The 9,757-nt window shown below is 32.9% G+C and overlaps 1 long non-coding RNA gene across 1 annotated transcript in view; it reads right to left on the bottom strand.

Annotated features, from left to right (window-relative positions):
- Positions 1 to 3,715: 3,715 nt before the first annotated feature.
- The window catches only part of LOC136274304 (uncharacterized), a 44,338-nt gene continuing 38,296 nt past the window's right edge, over positions 3,716 to 9,757 (bottom strand). The window contains exons 2-3 of the long non-coding RNA XR_010712576.1: positions 9,103 to 9,262; positions 3,716 to 3,890 (exon numbers count right to left, since the gene is read on the bottom strand). This is a non-coding gene — a long non-coding RNA (uncharacterized lncRNA). The remainder of the gene's footprint in view (positions 3,891 to 9,102; positions 9,263 to 9,757) is intronic.

Below are 9,757 nucleotides of genomic sequence, written 5' to 3'. Positions count from 1 at the left end.
ATCAATCATTAAAACCCTTTTTATTCCAAAGATGAATCCTTTGATACTAACTTTACCAAATCCCCCAACCCACTATATAACAAATTTTGAGATTAACCTGTATGAATTTTTGTGGGATGGTAAACTAAACAAAATTAAAAAAGCCGCAGTTACACAAGATTATAAAGATGGCGGTCTAGAGATGATAGAATATTCAGATTTTATAATTGCTCTCAAGTCTAGTTGGACAAGACGACTAATATCATCCACGGATTCAAAATGGAAGAAATTATTTGAATCTGATTTAAATGTTACTATATCAGAACTTATGAATTTCGGAATACACTTTGTCAAAATTCTAAAAGATAGAACAAAAAATAAATTCTGGAAGGATGTCCTTCAAAGTTGGATACTGGTTTATAAAGCAAATATTTCAAAACAAAGTAAAAACATATCAAATGACCACTTATGGTATAGTCCGGATATAACAATTGATAAAGAAACACTCTTTTTTAAAAATTGTTTTGATAATGGGATAAGATACATTAGTGACATATGTAATGCAGATGGTAGTTACCTTCCTTTTCACGATTTTAATGCTTTTTACAATACAAAATTAAATTTTCTTCAATATTCAGGTCTTATTTCAGCAATCAGAAGTTATCAAAAGAGGGATGGCAGATATATAAGAAAAGATTATAATCTAAGATACCCAAATACAGTAATAATTTTTATGAACTCAAACAAGGGCTGTAAGGAAATGTATAATGCACTTATCTCAAAAAAGAAGGAATTGCCCACATCTGAAAAAAAATGGGAAGAAAAGGGATGCTGCAATACAAGAAAAGAATGGAATCTTATTTATAATTTGCCATTTAAATGTACTCAAGAAACTAGGTTACAATGGCTTCAAACCCAGTTACTTCACAAAATTTCTGCAACAAATAACACTGGCTTGATGATTTACAGTTAAACGTGAATTTTGATAATAAATCTATTCTGTTTGGTAAATATCTGAACAGTGATATACATCGCTTTGAAAATCTATTAATCTTGGTAGTAAAACAATATATATATGCCTGTAAATTTAGTTTCTCTAAACAATTAAACGTAGAGGTACTGAAACATACCATTATTAACAGACTTTATGTTGAAAAATATATTCTTCTAAAAAACTGCAAATACGAAGAGTATAATAACTATTGGTCAAACATCTTCCAAAAGCTAGAATCATAGATAATTGCTTTCATCTGCTTTCTATTGTTGTACCTCTCCCCTACCCCCTGCTTTATTTTTTTATTTCTCTATTTTTTCCCTCCTCCCTATGGGTGATTTCAACAAAATCATATGCTGGTAAATCCTGATTTATGGAAACACACTTTGTTATATATGCATGTGTATTATGTTTGTGTCTATGCCAATGTACATGTCATACATGCATGTATTTCAGTCTGTACAAGAATACAAGTGCAAGATTAATTTGTAGTAAGTCAGTGAATTTTTCTTTTTAGGCGTATAGATAAATCACCCAATTTCTACCCCTCCCTCATCCCCTCGCCCCCAATATATACCCCCCAAAAATAACAACTTTCATGACAATACTAAAAATATATTGGTGATAATGTACATTTGTGTATATACATCTGTATAATCATATTATATTAGAGAAATGTATTACCAAAATTTATTATACCAGTAAGTGTTATATGTATTATATCACTTGTATCTGCTCTTTCTTTTGTGAAAGTTGTATTCAAATAAAAAAAAAAAAAAAGTATATACATGTAGATATAAATATCCCACGTGACCAACATGGAGTAGTCGAGATTTTGGTCGCTCCGCATTTTATGTAGATTTATTTGATAAAAAGAATGGATCACACCAGGATTTCATTTAAAAGGTAACAAACACAACACGTTACTGATATTTATGCATTTTGTGCATTGAAAATGTCAATTTACAAACAACATGCAGTTAGAAAGCCTTTTTGCGACCAGTAAGTTCAGCTCAAGGGTTATGGACTAAGGAGTAAGGACCGTCATTCGTTTACTCGTATTTACCCACATGCGTGTGCAAAACTTTATGTGCTTATACCTTTATGTGTCTTTAAGTGTCCGTGTGAAGAGCGATTTATATTAAATCAACAATGAGTGGAAGAGGTAAATCGTTCAACGGTAACAGGGGCAACCGATCATACAGATCAAGTAAACAGCCTTAAGCCAGTATTCATTCCACACCCATATCCAACTCATCTGACAAACCAAAATCACTTAAAAGGTTCAGACCAAATTCTGACTCTGAAGATCTAAGTAACATACTTGATAATTTGTCAAACAATAAGGAGCTTCTTAAACATGCCACCAGCATTATCCTCGACAAACCAGCAATCAAAAACTGTATTCTTGACGAACTCTCTACTGAAGTTCAAGAACTCAAGTTTAAAACTATCAATCTCGAGAATCGTATTGATGAGCTCGAACAGTACTCGAGAAAGGCATGTCTCAAATTCAGGTATACCGGAAAATGTAAACGAAAATACAGACGACCTTGTGATTAACACAATTAACTCATTCGTCCTGCCACCTGATGCCAGAAAACTGGACAAATACGCAATAAGCACTTCCCACAGACTCGGTCCTCCGAACAAGGAAAAACCACGCGACATCATCGTTCGTTTTGTTAGATATCGAGACAAAGCCGTGGTTTATGCTAAGATGACCGATCGAATGACTGCGTTAAATCCTAAAAAAAACTAAATGTGTCTCAGAAATGTGAAATTAACAAATTTGTGTCTTCTACACCTATCTGTGTGATTCTACGATCGACAACTCACTTAACGAATTGCGGAACTGTGAACGAAGTGTATATATTCTTGTTTACACTATGTTGTACTACTTTTTTCTCATCGTCATGCTATATTTAGCATTGTACTGGTCAGTAGGAACCGTCCAGTACACTTTTTGTTTTCTCCTTTCTGAGGAGCAATCAATCAATCCAGTCTTTTGTACATTTATTTTCGGTGTTATTGGTTTTTCATTACACTATCTGTTTTATATAACTCATATTTTTTTCATTTTCTTTCATATTTACTACATTCTAACGCAATATGTTTATGCGTTATTTAACTACCTTTGTATATTGTTATTTACCTTTTGTTTTGTCATTGTGCACATACATTTTTTATGCTATTACTTTCACCCCTACGTTTTGTTTGTCTCTTTTGTTGAACAATATTTTGTCAATTGTCATATTGAGGTATCGTCATTTTCATTTGAATACCTTCATTCAGCTGTAAGTTTACTACTAGTGGTGTATCTTCCGGGTTTTGGTCTTATTCATTACCCATATACGACACATTATACAGATTGCAGCCATCTTTTCCCCCTATTGTTATCAAACAGTTAATCATTGACAATGGGTAATTCATTAGAACAATACCGTGCTGCAATCGGTAACTTTTATTTTTCATGCAGATGTGTATGCAGAAGTGTTCTGGTCAATTTTTTTGGTTTCTCATTTTTTTTCTAAGATCTTTACGTTTCCAAGTATTGGTCTTTATGCATTATCTATGAAATACTTCAGCCGTCACATTTCCTTCACTATATGTCGGTTTTTTAAAGTAATTGTTTGTTTATTCAATTCAGTCATTTCGATTGATTTATGTTGATAGGATTTAGCACTATCTATAACATAAGCAAGAGAACCAAATTCATTTAATACATTTTATTTTCTGCCACCCGGTAATTTCAGATTTTACAACATGATAACGTTTCACATTGAAATGCAAAAAAAAATAATTTACATTTATAGCTTTTGTTAAGGTTAAGTAATATTTATTTGACTTTAAAGACAGCGGGAACATCATCTTCTTCAGAAAATGGTAAGAGTGGTTTCTGTCTTCTAACTAGGCTCTACAACATGAATAGAGACCAAACCAGTTGGTAATGTGGAAATAAAGGAAAAAGAAGTTAAATGTTATGTAAAAGTGGAGAGAAGAACAGGAAAGAATAGAGCAAACACTCAATGAGAAGAAACGAAACTAGTACATGTAAAATTCACTTGGTGAAGAAAAAACATGAAATTCTAGAACTAACCTTTGTTTAAGAAAATCAGCGCATTAAAGGAAGACAGTACAGACATGTTGATACAACAAGAGGCCCATGGGCCACATCGCTCACCTGAGCAACAATGGCGAACTACATTGACTTAACATACGTTACGGTCAGACGCGACCTATCTTTCATTATTTTCTATTTTTTCCTATCTCCACAATGTGAAGATTTCCACCAAGTAATCCATAATTATATTTTTCTGTTATATGATACTTTTTAATTTAGATATAGAGTGTTCAATTGAAAATATATACTATGACTTTATTTATAAGCATTCAAATGGATTTTGCATGCTATTTTAAGGAAAATTCTAAATATTATAGCTCTAAAAATAGCCTGGTAATAAACCTTGAATTTTTGGGAATTAACAGGTTTAAATGTTAATAAATAAGGAATAATTTATCAAGGAAAATTATATAAAATTGAGGAACGTCTCGTGTGTCCTTAAATAATTAAGAACAGTAAAATTTAATATTTAGCAAAGTTAAGTACCATGATAATTTTCTGACATAAAACTCAATATTCTATAAAGGGGTAGGGGTGAAAATATATTGTGATATATTAATTATATATAACACCGGTATATTATTTCCTATAGTTTTTGCACATATGTGAACAGTATTAGCTCATTTAAGATAAAAAAAATCATACATTTCCTAAGACGTATATCAGTTAAAAAATCAGCACCCATTGTGGGCCTACCTTATTGTGTGTAATCATAATTTGAACATTTTGAATCCACATAATTAAAGGATGCCAACATTTTATTTCATTAATATGTTGTCTTAGAGGCCATGCAATGCATATTTATTTTATATGATGAAAATACTGGAAAAGGTAGTTACCATTTACCTGCAATATTTCTTGTTTGGTATATTGGTATTTATGAAAAAAAATATCGAACTTAAATTAGTGTAATTTTCCAATTCCACATCTAAGTGAATATTTTTAGTGTGTTTATTTAAGATGCCAAGCTCTATGAATATACCATGCAGATGAGATACATTTCATTTTCACAGCTGATATCTCATATGTGAAAGTTAACAAAGACTGACAGACAGAGAATCGCCAGCTAGTCTGGAAGGCAGTGGCAAAAGTTGCTAAGGCTACAGTAAAAAACTTAATTGGTCTTCCCTTAAATAATTGTTTACCTGATGTAAACTTGTGTGACGTTTTATATCCTTACTCACTTGATCGATGAAAACATTTGACTGGAAAATGTTGTCACATGATGTGTTAAAAAGCTATATAATTTAATGTATTGTCAGGCATACATATTCCCCTTTAGTATCATCATCATATCTCTACCTCTCTCTTTCTTTCTCTCTCTCCCAAAACTTGCGTATATACTTTGCTATGTGATGTCGCCGATAAGTTTTAAGGCATCTCTCTCTCTCTCTCTCTCTCTCTCTCTCTCTCTCTCTCTCTCTCTCTCTAAACGTCTGAATATCATTTAATGAAACAAATTAGAAACGTTAAAAGGTATAGGAATGTACATCACTTATTTACACAATTATATAATTTTTGCAAATTTCGGATAATCGGCTTAAAAATTTACAGCGGCAATCTGAAACATACAGGTAGTTATATTTTATGGTTCAAAAATTTATTTCAATGAATTTATTTTCACTTTTATGTAGTCAAAAATGATATAAGTTTTGTTTAAATTCCGTTTCGTTTCGTTTCTATTTTTGGTTTTGTTTCGTTTGATTTCGTTTCGTTTCGATTGGTTTAGTTTCGTTTCGTTTCGTTTCGATTTCGTTTCGCACTTTACAGGCGCCCAAGTGGATAATACAGACCACGTTTGTGTGGAATCTGTCTTTTCTTTAAAAAAAAACGAGTTTAGCAATTAATATACATACGGAACACTTGAAATAACAATTGAGGAATTAATAAAGCTTATAGGTTGTCCAAACTTTTAATGGATATCGTTTGAAATTCAATGTTTGGTTTTTGGATTCTGTGTTTATTATATAAATTTATTACTGATTTATGTAAACTGTTTTTATTTCTGATACTTTATTTGATTAATGAATAATTATTTTGACTTTATTGTTAAAAAAATTTAAATTGCCATGATGCCTGCGTAAAGCATGTTGTCTCCAAATAAGTCATTTCGTATGTGTATCTGCGAGAATAGATGAGCATTACTGTTGTTTCAAAAGATAATGTTTGTCTTTTTTAGTAGATGAGAAATAAATAATGAGGCAAAGATTAAAAGAAATAAAAGGCGAAGTTTGTAATAAAAAAAATTAATCATGAATATACATGTACTTGCCAAAAAGTGTTGCATATTGGAACCTGGAACAGACCGCCATGAACGTGTCATGAACGTGTCAGATTTGATAGTAGAAGTAACATGTTGCCTTCTGAATCGTACTTAATTATTCACAAAAATTACTTCATTTTGTTTTTAATGAAAGATGCGTTAAAATGATGTATGGAGTCTGATTCCTAAAAACATCCCCAACTGCCGCTGAATCAAAGTATTTTGGATCAACTATTGGAAAGCTTGCTTAAACTGATTCATTATAAGCTAGAAAATTATGGAGGTCATCTGTAGTGATGTGACGTTTAAGTATGACGACTGGGCGTATTAAAACTATATGTCACTTCAACCAGACGAGATAGAAGTGAGGTTTAAATGCGAAAACTTTAGATTTTTATTTAATGAAAAATTACAATAAAAAACTGTCAACCATCTCAAAAATCCATAAAGCGAAAACAAATTCAGAGCAGAGCAACACGGACCTCTAAAAAGATAGAGGTTCGATCAGGTGCCTAGGAGGAGTGGGCTTCCTCTGCTGACCGGTCACACCCGCCGTGTGCTCTTTGTCGTAATCGGGAAAAAGGGAAAATTCTGTAGACAATTAGGTGATTAATAATGGTCTAACAATTGGTATGAAAAACGTCAGTCAGCATGCGACCCAGTGGAAGATTATATTTGCTGACAAGGTCGTTGTATCGACCATAGAACTTACGAAAAGATGACTTCAAACTAGACTGTTGATAGTCCTGTTTTATCAACTTGTTTGTCAACAGCTTGCCTCGCCATAGAAACTGTTAATACGAAGAACATGCCCTTGCGTATCAAATTAACTTAAAGACAAAAACACCATATACAGGTGATGAAGGTATATTGCTACATAAGTATAGTACGGAAAGTTGATTATAGAAAAAAATGAAGTCATCACGCTTATCATAAAGTTTTGTTGTTACCATCAATATTCATTTCCAGTAAAATATCCAAATATGAAACAGATGACTCAGACTCTGTGGTATCTTTTATTTCAAGTTCACTGGGATATATTGAGTCGACGTAGGTATGAAAGTACCAATTGTTGATTGATAATACGTCGTCGATATAACTAAATGTTGAGTTGAGGGCCGAACTAGTGATTTTTTTTTTACACGTACAAGTTTTTGAGTGAAGTTTTGAAGTGAGCGAATAATGTTTAAACCTTCAACGACTTATAAATCAAAATATGCATATCGAATAATTACTAAATGGAACTCTCCTGCCAAGATACTCAGTAAAAGGGAAGTTAGAATACGATTATTATTATTTTTTATAATACTAGATAATATCCCGCACAAGCGCGGGAATTAACACTTGAAACATTTTAAAATATGACACTGTTACAATGCTTCATTTATATGGCATCTATTCTTTTTGTTGCAGCTGACTGCATGGGAAAAAACTGCAAACTTTTCCATTTTATTTCAAACCATTGAGTGGCTGTACAGTGCATCGTTTCTCTTTTCTAAATCTTGTTCTTTATGTCTTTAAACCAAATTTCATTATAAGTATTATCACTGTCTCAAAAAAGAATTTCCGATAAAAGACTGTAACCTTACCCGACCCGATTCAAATTCCTCGTTATATACACATGCATCATCTATTTATACAGACGAAGAGTCGTTAATACGATTTGTTTATGTTTCATAAATTAATGTACTAGTATATGGTTTACTACTAATCTGCAGTGGTATAAAAATATTTTAAATCTAAAAACGCTAAATAAGTATAAATATCTTAAACTAAAGTTGTCAGATCCAAGATAACTGCCCGATTATTACCTCGCCCTACACTTTCCGCTATGACTTTGATTAGTCAACCCGCGTTCTTGGTTACCCCGTTCTGGAAAGTTCTATCCATGTGCATTCAAGAAACGAATTGGCTCATCTTATTTTCTTTGTCGTATCTTAATTTCTTTGTATACCCTAAATAGGTCCAGTAAATATACTTTTTACGTAATCATTCAATATTATTTAATTGCAAACATATATGTTGATGCAAATACCCATTGACTTGGATTCGCCAAAGCGTGTCCACTACCTTACTCTAATTTTTGTGATCGGCTTCGAACGGTGATCACAGTTGTGTCCATATGAGGCATCCGGCAAATTTAACTATTTGCGCACGCATTGCGCCTTGCACTATTTTACTAGGCAATGGCAACCTTATTTAAATCTATACGTTACTCTTATCATTTTACCCTGAAAATAAAACATTTATAGGGTTACATACATAAATATTCAAATTACGTTTTTTTCACATATGCGTAAATTTTAGTCGGAAGTATGATTCGCCTACTAAGTTTAAAGATCATTCATGCCTTGCCATTTCGGAAATCATTAAAACGGTGTTATATATATTTTACTGCATGTAGCGTATATTATATTGACAGAGTTGACCAATGGTATTTCATGCCGATCATTCCTTTAAAAGGACTACTTGTTGTTATTTCGAGCTGGTTTATCGAATATGAAAGTAGGTTTTTAATTTATTTCTCAATAAATACTTATTATGTAAAATTCAAGTATAGCTTACGGACATCAACTCACATGTGATAAAATACTAAAGGTGTAAGCAATTACTATGGTACATACATTTCGTAGTTTATTGGCAACATGTCTTAATTCATAAGTATAGATGTGAACGGATTTTGTTTGTGCAAAGACAGAAATGTCGAGATAGGCATATTTATGATAATTTCATCCGGATTACCTGATTTACCCCATTCCTTCCTTGGTTACAGCACAGTATACATTTGACTGAGCAGGAAGGGTTACAGCAGACGTAGAAACAGGACGGATCGTCACAGGTCACGTGGGTCAGGTAGACGACAACAATCAACAACAGAACCAATTTCATTTTGCTACCTGTTCTAAAATGTCGAAAAATTAAATAAAATAATGGTATTTGAATATGGCCATTTGAGTTTGCAGCGTGCATATGTTGGCAATTTGAGTTTGCAGCGTGCATACGTGTATGTTGGGGGAAATTAACACGCAGATTGACAATATTCCGTATGCGGCGCTTAAGCAATTTTACACAGCGCTTCGTTGGGTATGACGTTGTATTAACACGCGAAAGCGTGTTGTGCTAAGTTGTAGTATGGCGTCCGGACAGAACCATTTGCAATATTGTAAAAAGCAGCTGAAGTCGTCCTAATAACACACTTGACACTTTCATACTCGACGTCGCACTTTAACATAAAAACACCGTCCTTCTACGTTAACACACCGCACCACACGTCGCCATACTAACAACTTTCCTAAACCTGGCAAAACCTGTCATTACGTTAACACACATTCACCTAACGTGCCACCGCGCCGTCACGCCATCACAATATTCTTTATGCAACGCACCATTGCGTTTA

This window comes from Magallana gigas, chromosome 4 (genome assembly GCF_963853765.1).
Source record: "Magallana gigas chromosome 4, xbMagGiga1.1, whole genome shotgun sequence".
NCBI lineage: Eukaryota > Metazoa > Mollusca > Bivalvia > Ostreida > Ostreidae > Magallana > Magallana gigas.
Note: the sequence above shows the minus strand (reverse complement) of the source record. Positions and strands in the feature narration are given on the sequence as shown.